Source organism: Cupressus sempervirens, chromosome 11 (assembly GCF_028749045.1).
Source record: "Cupressus sempervirens isolate cs-2001-9-10 chromosome 11, ASM2874904v1, whole genome shotgun sequence".
NCBI classification, from domain to species: domain Eukaryota; kingdom Viridiplantae; phylum Streptophyta; class Pinopsida; order Cupressales; family Cupressaceae; genus Cupressus; species Cupressus sempervirens.
In genome coordinates this window covers 136,867,028-136,880,183 of record NC_143128.1, presented here as the reverse complement: position 1 = coordinate 136,880,183, position 13,156 = coordinate 136,867,028, and the positions used below count along the sequence as shown (strand labels likewise).

The 13,156-nt window shown below is 34.5% G+C and overlaps 1 pseudogene; it reads left to right on the top strand.

Annotated features, from left to right (window-relative positions):
* The first annotated feature begins 11,087 nt into the window (after window positions 1-11,087).
* LOC149528574 (glutathione S-transferase F9-like) lies at window positions 11,088-12,301 on the top strand (annotated as a pseudogene).
* The last annotated feature ends 855 nt before the right edge of the window (window positions 12,302-13,156 follow it).

Sequence of the window (13,156 nt, the reverse complement as noted above, 5' to 3'; positions counted from 1 at the left end):
CTGAGACGTGTTTTGTAGCAAGCATACAAAAAAATGGTTTATTTTTCTTATGTGCTCTCCTTCAAGTTTGGTCATGGTTGAGCATCAATAAAATTAGGTTACATGATATTTCATATCTCTGTGTTAGCTATCTAACCATATAATTTATTTTGAATTTGAACTATTTTAAGCCTTTCAACTATAATTTATTTTGAATGTATGTCTATTTTCGCTTAAAAACCAACATGTAGTAATTAGGGTGTAGATTTTAGCTTGTTCATCAAATTTCACAACTTTATTTTTTAGAAACTTGACTCCATTCTACATACTTTAAAAGAAAATTTTTAATTTTTAATTAGTTTTCAATCATTTCTAGGGAGAGCACATAGATATTTTAGGTTTTTGGGATGTGTCCAATTACAAAATTCATTAAATAAAAAAAGACACATTATCAAATTACCTAAAAAAATAGGTATATAATACATGGTGTTAGGTAAATTTTGACGAGAGCAATTAAAGAATTTCAAAAAGAAAAATTAAATTTTAGGGGGCCCACACTCTACATTATGTTATATTTTATTTTTTCTGAAAAAATAGTACCACTTTCTATGGCCCCCCATTTTGAGAACCTAAAATTAACCCATTTTGAAAAACATTAGTAGTTTAGAAACTGGATTCAAAGGACTACTAATTTTTTTTCATATCTAAAAATTTTGAGCATAACTATCTTCAAATTCTTGTCAAAGTTCAAATATTGTTGATTTAAGAAAAAATAAATGGCCACTTATACCCCCTTTTTAATCATTGTAATCATTGTAGTGTTATATTCTCTATGCTAGATCAATTTGGTTTGATGAGCATGTTGGAAATTGCCTCAAAAACCTTTACAACTCTTCTGAATGAAATTGTGTTGTAAGAAATGTTCCACAACCATATTTGGTAATCAAAACTAAAAAATGAACTAAACATTTTGGTAAAAATATAAATCAAAAGAGTGCATATTTTATAATAAACATGATTTTAAAAAATGTGGCTAGATTTGGGTTCTTACCAAATCTTCCATCAAGATTGCTTGAGATTGGCCCACATAAAAACTACAAGATCTTGAGTGACCACATATATGGACCAAATCTTAACCTTGCCTACAAAAAATTAAACCCTTGAACACAATATGTATTTATGGTGAACCAATGACACTACATTCATAATTTCAATCAATCCTTTATAGAAAATTTATAGAATTCAAAGGAAACATTAAATTCTTTGAATACATTGCCCCCACCATATAAGAAATGTTATGGAAATGTATATACAAATGTGTTTTCTTGGTTTACATCAATACAAAAAAATTAAATAGGTCAAATTCTTAAATTGGGTGGAAAAAATCGTTGAATTCTTTGAAGACATGGCCCCCACCAGATCAAAAAAGATATAGAAATTTATAGACTTTTTAATTCCTAATTTACATCCATATGAAGAAAATACAAAACTAATGGGTTAGATTATTAAATTGAGTGATCATTTGTATTGAAATATTTGAAGACACTACCCCCAGTATATCACAAATATTATGAAAATGTATAGATTAATGTGTTTTATTAGTTTACATCAATACAAACAAAATTAATAAGCCAAATTCTTAAATTGAGTGGGAAAAATTTTTTGTTAATGTCTTTGAAGACATGGCCCCCACCACATTGAAAACTTTATGAAAATTTATAGACATTTTTTTGCAGTTTCCATCCATTTGAAGAAAATAAAGAATCAATATGACTCCATTCTTAAATTCAATGAGAACATTGCCCCCACCATATAGGAAATGTTATGGAAATGTATAGACTAATGTGTTTTCTTAGTTTACATTCATACAAACAAAATTAATAGTCAAAATTCATAAATTGAGTTGAATCATTTGAATTATTTGAAGGCATGGCTCCCACCACATGAGAAAAGTAATGGAAATATATAGATTTATTTTTCTTAGTTTACATCCATATGAACAAAATAAAAAATTAATTCTCTAGATTCTTAAATTTAGTGAAAATTCTAATGAATTCTTAATTTATAGACCCTCATTTATTTTCTTTATTTAAATACCTAAAATTAAGAGACTAAATTCAAAAATCTAGTGAAAAAAGTTAGACATAGGCCACACCATATTGGAAAAGTTTTGTTTTCCCTTACATCCATACAAAAAAAAACCAATTAACAAGCTAAATTCTTAAGTTGGACGAATTCTTTGATGAAATGGCCCCCACAACATGGAAATGTATAGAATTTATTTTATTTGTTTAAATCTATATGAATAAAAGGCCAAAATAATAGACTAAATTTATTTAAATTAATACTGATAAAGAATCAAATTATACTCTAATTTCTTAAATTTATTAATGATGGAGGGCCACACCACCCTTACCCACTCACAATCAAGAAAGCAACAATATGGAGACCAAGAGAAATTTAAAAAAAAATGCTCCACAAGCAATTTTATTATACTTGAAAATCCTTACAACACCCACAAGATGATATGATAGATATGACTTCTTCAAAAAGAAGTTTACAAATTCTTCAACATAAGAGAAATCCCAAATAAGAGTCTTCACACCAAGAGCTTCACCAAGAATTTCTACTTTAAGAGCTACACCTTTAGAGCTTTCACACCTTGAAGTCTTCACGCCTTCTAGCTTCTATTTTTCAAGCTTCCACTTCTCAAGCTTCTCCTTAAGCTTGATAATAAATGCTCATATGCCTTGCTTAAATAGGCACTTACCAACCCATGCATGACGTATCCACAACCTTCTAGAATTCCTCCACAGGCTTCTACAACTTCCACAACTTTCTACAATATTCATAACTTTCTAGAATTCTACCCACACACCTCGATAAATGGAATGACAACAATTTTTTATTTTTATTTTTTTTTCTTTTTTGCCACCTATGCACCTCGAAAATAGAAATCCTTTTTTTCTTTCTTTTCTCCTTTTTCCCCTTTGTTTATTTTTTTATTATTTCTCCTCTAATTTTTGTCACTTTCTCTCTCCTCCACAATTTTAATTTTAATTTTAATTTTTTTAAATTTTACATTCAACATGTCTCCCCTTTACTTTGGATGCAAGATGCTCTTACATCAGACTCCCCAGGTTTGAAAAGATGTTGTAATAGATAGAAGAACATCTTTCAGGATCCAGCACATAAATCCCAAATTGGTTCTTCACATATATGTCCTCCAAATCTTCAACTTGCACACTCTTTCCCTTGTTTTTCTTCTTCTCCTTTACATCCACCACAGGTGTTCTATAGGTCTGCTTCCCATGCTGATTTTCAATCTTCTCAAAATCTACCAACTCAACGTGACTACCAACACTCAGGTTTCTCCTACCAAGTGCTTCATTCTGCAAAGGAATCAAGGAAAACTTCCTACCACCTTTCTCAATAGTAAACACATTCCTAACACAATCATGCAGAGCCCTGCAATCATACTGCTAAGGTCTACCAAGTAACATGTGACAACTGTTCATATCCACAATATCACACAATACTTGATCCTTATACTACCCAATCTAAAAATCAACAAGAGATTTCCCTCTCACTTCTAAAGCATGCTCACCTTGCAACCAGCCAATCCTATAAGGACAAGGATGTCTCAATCTCTTCAAACCAAGTTTTTGAACCATCTCCTATGCAACAAGGTTATCAGTACTACCACTATCTATAATCACCTTGCAAACTTTCCCACCAGACTTGCAACAAGTTTTGAACAAACTAGTCCTCTGACAAGAATCCAATGTCTTCTTACCCATTAGTACTCACCGAGCGAAAAAAATTTCTCCTTCCTCAGGCTGATTTTCCTAGACTTCAACCTCATTCACAATAGTAGTTTTCCTACCAATAGAACATTCAAAAGATCTATGCCCTTCTTGACCACACTTGAAACAATTACCTCTAAATACACCTCCACTTGTCCTTCTTCTTTGTTCAATAGGTTTTGGTTCACCTTCTACTTTTAGTTTAGCTTGTACCAAACTATCCTGCTTCTCCTTCCCTCAAGAACTACCTTGATTCTTCCTCTTTACCTTCTCCTCTGCTCTCAAATCATAATGATAAGCATCCTCCACTGTGGACATATTCAGCATACCAACCTCATCCTAAATATTGAATCTCAAACCATTAATATACCGTGCTACCTTCTCCTTTGACAATTCTCTATGCCCAGAGCAAATAGTCAACTTGTAGAACTCCTCGGTGTAATCCTTCATAGTCACATCCTTCTATTTCAAATTCTACAACCTCTTAAACAATTAAAGCTCATAATCAGCCAGAATGAACTTTGCCTTTAACTTAGTCACCATCAATTTCCATCTAGTGATCTTCATTTCACCTTCCTCTTCTCTATCTCTTTGTAGTTCCTTCCACCAAAGAGTAGCATGTCCCTTCAACTTAGTTTGTGCCAAGCTTACTCTTAGTGAATCTTCAATACCCTCAAGCTCAAAGTAGTCCTCTAATTCACCAATCCAATCAATTTGGTCTTTAGGATTCAAAGTACCTAAAAAATTATAAATCTCCATCTTATGCTTCAGCTTCAACTAAGATCCAGGTCAAGCAAACTGACTAACCCTAATTCCAATAGGTCTCTCCTCATGATCACTTCTATCCTCACTAGCAGCTTCAAAGTCTTCGAAAACTTCATCATATCTATTTTCACTACCCACATGCCTAGGTACACCACCCAAAGCACTCACAATTTCAGCAATCATGTCACTCTTTATCAATGCAATCTTTGATTTGACCTCTGGTCTTATCTTCTCTAAGATTCTTTCTTCCATTGCTTCACTAAGGTCTTCATTTTCCCTGGGGTCCAATCTTCTTGGTGGCATCTTCCAAAAATTTAGCAAACAAATCCACCAATCTAAAAGATCACTCGGCCACAAGATCAACCTTCTTTGCAAATCTTAGTGTAAACCTTCCTCACATTCGGAAATCTATCCACACACTTAGGAACTCCTACTCTAATACCACTTGATGGAGGGCCACACCACCCTTACCCACTCACAATCAAGAAAGAAACAATATGGATACCAAGAGAAATTTTTAAAAAATGCTCCACAAACAATTTTATTATACTTAAAAATCCTTACAATAGTCAGAAGATGATATGATAGATATGACTTCTTCAAAAAGAAGTTTAGAAATTCTTCAATATAAGATAAATCACAAATAAAAGTCTTCACACCAAGAGCTTCACCAATAATTTCTACTTTAACAGCTATACCTTTAAAACTTTCACACTTTGAAGTCTTCATGCCTTCTAGCTTCTACTTCTCAAGCTTCCACTTCTCAAGCTTCTCCTTGACCTTGATTAGAAATGCTCATATGCCTTGCTTAAATAGGCACTTACCACCCCATGCATGACTTATCCACAACCTTCTAGAATTCCTCCACAACCTTCTACAACTTCCACAACTTTCTACAATATTCATAACTTTCTAGAATTCTACCCACACACCTTGATAAATGGAATGACAACCATTTATTTTTTTATTTTTTCTATTATGCCACCTATGCACCTTGAAAATAGAAATCCTCTTTTTGTTTCCTTTCTCCTTTTTCCCCTTTTTAAATTTTTTTTATTATTTCTCCTCTAATTTTTGTCACTTTCTCTCTCCACAAATTTTTTTTTTTAATTTTTTTTAATTTTACATTTAACATGTCTCCCCTTTATTTTGGATGCAAGATGCTCCTGCATCAATTAAAAACACGTATTGAATTAATTGAAGATGTGAATTTTTACAAATTAAAAAAGTATATAGTGATAGAACTTTATATCAATACTTGAAGTTCTTTTAAGTTTGTTAAAAAACTATCGAATTACATGTATATGTGTGTTTATAATTTTTCCATTAATTATAATATTAAAGATACATATTCACAAAAAAAAATGGCTTGAGAGTATAAGATCACACCAGGAGTTCAAATGACGCAAGGCTAGATTAACAACTATTCATCAAAAAAAAGAATAAGCAATAACTAGAAAAGTCCTCAAGCTGCAAGACCAATGCCAACCAAGTGTGGGTCTTTATCACAAAACCCCAAAAGTCCTTTGGGTCAATAGTTGGCTTAGAGGGAGTCCAGCTGTCATCAACAGTAGCATTAACATCTTTATTGCCCTCCTCTCTAGGTAGAGAAATGGCTAAGTCTAAAGAACGGAAAGCCCATTTTGGGTCACGTTGTGCAAATGACCAACTTGTATTAGGGGAAATAGGAGGAGCCACTGAGGACCAACCTCAGCCCAACCTTTGTGGAAGCTAGGCCGAGTGGAAATGACCACCAAAACCACTAGGAGATTGGTGATGGGGCTAAGACTAGGAAATATGTGATTAGTGTGTAGATATACTCCAACCTTGCTGGTAACCATGAGGATGAGTGTAGTCATTGGATAAAGCATTCAAAGGCATGCAGGAAACCACATAGGGTACATTTCCCTAGTGAGCTAATAACTCTCATAGGTGAGCCACCTCTAGTGCAATTTTGTCAGTTTGTACTTGAATATGCATCATGACATTAATAAATACATATTTTAGAGTACATAGAAACATGAATATCAAGAAAGTTGTGAGAGAATAAAACAACATTGTGGTCCTTCCAAATAGTAAACAAAATCTTCATTCTAAAAGAATGACAAATCTGGGCATATCTAAAAGGAAGCCAAGGTAGATCTCCTAGAACAACCATATGCCAAGTGAAATCCTCTAGATGATTAGGCTTGAAATAATCATGAATCTAGAGTCAATACTTCTGGGCTCTTCTATAGAACCATAAAATATGTAGGAAGCTCTCAAGTTGGCCACAAAAGGGGCATCTAGGATCTGGGACTCCTAGATCTTAGATTCGAGGGCCCAAAGGCAAGCCTTGGAAGAGGAGGCACTAGGAAAAGTGAGAAATATTCAACTCCATAATGGAATGCCAAATAGTGGTAAATCTATTGCTCCAAGTCTTATAAGAAGAATGCAAATGCCAGTGCTGATTAAGAGTATCAACCATCGGAAGATCGAGCACCAACCATCAATACCCTAGCTTGGGCTTTTAACTAGTCATAGGAGTGGTAGGATACCACTTCCCATCTTTCTACCATGGGTAAGATGAGTAAATACCAAGCTTGTTTAACAAATTGGGAGGCATCAAAGAAACTAGAAGATCAGCTATCTATCAATCTGAATGGATAAGCTTGAATTACACCTCCAAGTCCTTCCATGAGTGAAGGCTCATAGCCACCTAGGAAAATAAGTCCTTGGGAGGTTTGATACCCCTTCAAAACAAGCACAGAGTGCTAGCTCCTTGTGTCTTAGCTAAAGCAATAGCTTGAGCAGTGAACAAGGGAGACCACTAAAGGTTTTGTTGTTTCATTGAGAGGCCATATTTGAATCCATTACATGCCCAATGAAGCCAAGCTTTGACGGATTCCAAGGCTTTCCAAATGCTCTGAACAACAAAAGTGCCATGAATCTAAGCAGGTTTAGGAGTTACAAGAAGGTTTTGAAAGCCAATCCCCTTCCAATTAGGCTAGTTAACCAAAAAGCCTAAAGAAATGCAGTGTCATAGTAAAATATTCTAGGCCTCATCTTTAGTGAGAACCCAAATGACCCAGTTAGCACAAAGGGAAATCCCCTACTTGTGAGTAGAAATAAGCCCATGTCCACTAGAATCTTTGGGAAAACAACAATAATGCCTGACAACTCTCTAAAAGACATGATGCATAGTAGAAAGTCCCGAAGGAGACACTCGAGCTTGAGGTAAGAAGATTTAGAAGGGGCCCAATAGGAAGAATAGTAGACATGTATAGCAACAAGCAGTTTAGAATAGATTTGAAACTTGCCCGCAAGGGAGAGTGGCTTAGTGATCCAATATTCCAACTTCTTCTCAATTCATGCAAGAAAAACATTCCACAACTCCACTAGGTAGGCTTGAAAAGGAAAGGGAATGCCCACAAACTTAAAAAATTTCTCCATGTTGTACCCATTTCCACCCATATCGCTACAACCATAGAGGGCCTAGCAAGAAATATTGTTTGTAATAGAGGATTTTATGCCATTGAATGGTAGACCTAGAGGCAAGACAAAAAGTATCCAAACATTGCAAGGCATTGGAAATATTGTCTTCATTTTCCACCAAAGTAAAGAAGGAATCATCTATAAAATGCCCATTAACGAGCTGCATGGAGGAATCAGGAAGAGAGATGCTATGCACTAGACCCCAAGAAATGGCATTGGCAAGAAGATAGCCAAAACTCTCAACCGTTAACACATAGAGTGAAGGTGTCAGAGGGAAACCTTGATGAATAGATCTGAAGAGCCTAAAAGCTTTAGATTGCCTTCTATTAATGATGATGCAAGGAGAGGTATCACCAAAAAAAATCTGCACAGACTACAAAAAGACTAGACCAAATCTCAGAGCTTGAAGCATGACTAGGATGAAAGGCCACTCAATCTAGTCATAAGCTTTGGAAAAATCAATCTTTAGAAATAAAGCCTACTTCTTGGATTTTCGAGCCCATTCCATACCTTCCCAAACAGCAATAATGTTATCCAAAATATATCAGGACTTGACAAAACTATTTTGTTTAGGGAAAATAATTTAAGGGAGCAAGTGCTGAATTTTAAGAGAGAGGGCTTTCGAAATGATCTTGTTGGAGACATTCAACAAAGTGATGGGCCTCTAATTGTAGATTTCCTCAAGATCACCAGCTTTAGATATGAACTTAATATTACCGTTGTTTAAATTGTTTCCTAGGGAATTAGAGTTGTAATCTTTGTGATACACCTGAAGCAAATCAAGGTCAATATCATCCCATAGGATTTTGTAAAATTCATAAGGAAAACAATCATGGCTAGGGGCTTTGTCCTCAGCCATAGAAATAACAACTTCCTTGACGTTTGCAAGCATTAAAATTTTCTCACAAAGTTCATATTTCTCAGGAGCAAGCCTATTAGGAGTAATAGCAAGGTAATCTTGTAAAGCTTGGTGACACATCTCAGATGGCCCTTGAGCCATAAAAACCTACTCATAGTGGTACACTAAAGTGTAGAGAAAGTCTAGTAGGTCAGTAAAAACTTGTTGGTCTTCTTAGATGCATTTGATGCCAATTGCAAAATGATGAACCTGCACAACATAAAAAATTTATTTAGAAGCTTGATTTCCAACCTCCAACCAATGGAGATGGGCATGATCTGAGCTCCTCGAGCAACATAATTGTCTACAACTCACTTCTAGTGCTAAAGATTGGCAAGCCGAACCTAGAGATCCATATCAAATGGATTCATGGTGAGCGCTTCCAAGGCCATACACAAATCTTTAGTTGTAGCTTAAGATATTCTATAGTATTTAGCCAACTAACCACCATAAATGCAAAGAAACCTCATAGTATAGAGGATGGTGTCATTCCACCATTGAATCCATCCAACCTAGGTGTGGGGTTAAGTGTCAAGATTCCAGACTTGAAGAATGTGCATAATAGTCGATGGATGGGACAACAAAGAAGTATTTAGATAAAACTAAGTTATAGAAAAGATAATGGGGGAATGATCTAATAGTATTACATTTGGAAGAGGTGTGACAGGTAGGGCATAGTTGTGAGAAAATGAAAAAAAGGACTGTGTAGAAATCATAGCCTTGTCAAGTCTCTTTAAGACTCTGTTAGACCTAGCTCAAAAATTGGACCATGTATGCCAAACCCCGTTTGGGTGGCAGTGAGTAGCATTGGGATTTGAAAGTAGCTTGTTTCGCATGTAAAACCAGGCCTCTATTTCACTAGCTACTAATTGAAAAGGCAAAAGCCCTTCCTTGTCAGTGGCCAACTCAAACATGTTAAAGTCCCCACAAAAAAAATTAGGTCGCATGTGGCAAATGATCTACCAACCAGTGGGATAGGTGTGAACGCTCAACAACATCATTAGGGGCATAAGTGTTAACAATACCAAAAGAATAATTCTGAAATGACAATAAAATCCAAACCATGCTTTATAGAGGGTCAAATCCATGTGAAATAATAGAAGAAAGTAAATGAGGGGAAAGAAGAGTAACAACTCCACCTCAACCAACCTCATGCTGAGAAGCAAATATGACACTGTCCAGTCAAATAACCTTATAAACTGAGGTAAGGAGAAATCCAGCAACTTTAATTTCTTGAAGAGAAAGTACATCAAGATTACCAAGCCGATGTTTATTTTCATGAATAGATTTTTTTTTAGGGAGTTATATCAGCCCCTGCACATTCCATGAGAGGAAATTCATGGTAAACTAGCTTGCATGTCATCCTCATCTCCAAGAGAGGAGAAACTGCTATTGAAAAATGTGGGAGCATCAAACATGGAGTCATCAAGAGAGATGACCCTCTAAATCTTCTCCCCATTATCATGATACTCATCATGGCCATGTAGGTTGTGAGACTGACGTAAGGTTAGCTGAGCAATCATCGATGCCACTTGCGGTGCTCAAATCCATAAAGGACAGGATCAGGTGTATGAACAACCACTGTCCCCTACACTCCAAGGTTTGAAATAGGAGGCAGATTTTATATATTTGAAACAATGACCAAATTAATAGATAAAATTTTGAAACTTAATTAAAAAAGAGAGTTAAAATTAATATTCTAAGTTATATAATTCAATTTAAAAATTATTTCATTTAACTCTTTAAAGACATGATTTCCTATATATTGAAAAAGTTATGAAAATATATTAGACTACTAGTTTAAAATTAATATTCTAAATTTTTAAATTCACAAAGAAAAAGATCTATTGATTTATTTGAAACTTGAAATAATAAGTATTGAAAAAGCTGTGTGAAGTGATTGCCTTTTTCCAAATTTTATCTATATGATTAAAAGACCAAATTAATAGACTAAATTTGAAATTTTAGTTTAAAATGTTAAAATTTATAACTCTATTGACCCACCTAGAATGAATTTATTTACTTCACTTTCCATCCACACAAACAAAAACCAAGTTAGATAATCGTATTCCTTACAAATACCTCTCTAGTCTCCCATGATAATTCTAGCAATAGAGCTAATGAATAGACGTAGCCTACCTTACAATGGAAATATATTGACTAACCTGTTCTCTTTTATTTCTATTCACACAAACAAAAACTAAATTATAGAGCCCAAATCTTACCTCCTCTCTTCTATAAATACCTCCTTAATCAGAAAATGTTGTCAAATGCATAGCAACTCTTGGGTTTTCTGATAGGAAAAGGTATAATTATCTCTCCATTTGAGAAGAAAATCAAAATGGTTATCAAGCTGCTTGGCCCTACCTAAGCCGCCTGCAGTAGAAGGGTTCTTGCATGTTTCATAGAGAAAGATATTGAGTTCGAAATTGTTCTTGTTGATATAATTAAAGGGGAGCATAAAAATCTAGAGTTCATGGCTTTACAAGTGCGGATCGTTTCTTATAATATAATTTTCTTCTTTTGTTGGTTTTATAATAACCCATTTATACAGTTATCAGGTTAAGCTTATTGATTTGAAATTTGTATGATATGTGATGCAGCCATTTTAAAAAGTTCCAGTAGTCCAGGATGGAAGTCTCACGCTCTTTGGTAAAGATATTAATTGTGTACTTATTTATGCATATTTCATTTTACTATGATTTAGCCAACATGCAATATGCTGAATGTTTTAATTCAAAACTTATGTTGGTAGCTAACATAATTGCTTTCTTGTGATTCATCTACTTGTATATGTGCAAAATTTTTTGGGTAGTGCATCTACCATTGATATGATCATTGTAAACATATAGATCTGATTTGGGTAGTGTAAATCTGAGTTTATATGAATTGTGTATGTGTAGAATCAAGGGCTATCATAAGATACTATGCTGAGAAATATGCAGGACAGTGTACTCCTTTGTTGGGGAAGACCCTAGAGGAGAGAGCACTGGTTGAACAATGGCTTGAAGTTGAAGGGCAGTACTATAGCCCTCATGCTACTGCATTAGTTTATCAACTACTATTTGCTCCAAGGATTGATGTGCCTCAAGACAAGGCCTTGATTGAGAAAAATGCCCAAAAGTTGGGGGAAGTGTTGGATGTGGATGAAGAGAGGCCGTCAAAGAGAAAATACTTGGCAGGGGATTTTTTCAGCCTTGCTGATCTGTCTCATCTTCCATTCACTGATTATATAGTTAATGCTACTGATAAGGGATATCTGATCAGGGATAGAAAACATGTGAATGCATGGTGGGAGGATATTTCCTCTAGGCCTATGTGGGAGAAGGTTTTTGCCATGTGAAACAATGAATCATGTCGCTTAGGTTTCAAAGTTTCATTTTGTGTTTTGTAAAATAATGACACCCTCGTCTACACTATAGATGATGGAATGTTGCATTTCAGGTTTCAAATAATTACTGTGGTATGCAAATTAATAAGACCCTCATCTAGAGTGATGTCTTTTGTGTTTCAAATTTTGTTCTAATAGCATAGTTTCCAGTTTTGAACTAAGTGTGCCTTTGAATACTGAACCTATGGTGTTCTATCTTCAAAAATGAAACTGGCTTATATATACTTCTATAAATATTATGCCAAGAGTAATCATTCTCGTGGCGGCTATTTTCATTTAATCCCAAAGTTATTTTAATCACAATTGGGATTATGAAAATGAAAATAGGCGCCTCTAGAATGATTACTCTTGGCGTAATATATATAGAGGTATATATAAGCTAGTGGCAATCGTGGCACAATAGGAAAAGTATTTTTTCTATTTTTTTAAGGTTAGTGTTGAAGTATTTATTTCTTTTTAAATACAATTGTATAAACTTACTATAAAAATGTAATAGTGTAAACTTATTATAAAATTATTCTTGAATATTATTTTTAAATTCTATATATGGTGTTTATTCGTATCACTTTAATTCAGATTTTTTTAAGCATAGTGTTATGTAAAATGTTATATTGAATAGTAGAGTTATAGTTAGGGTTAGGGTTAGTGTTAGGGTTGGAGCTATTGTTAGGGTTTGAGTTATGGATAGGGTTAGAGTTATAGTTAGGAATAGAGTTACAATTAGAGCCAGGATTAACATTAGGGTTAGGGGTAGGATTATTTTTAGGATTACGAATCTTGTTAGGGTTATAGTTAGGGTTAGGTTTAGAATTAGAGTTAGAGTTAATGTTAGGATTAGGGTTA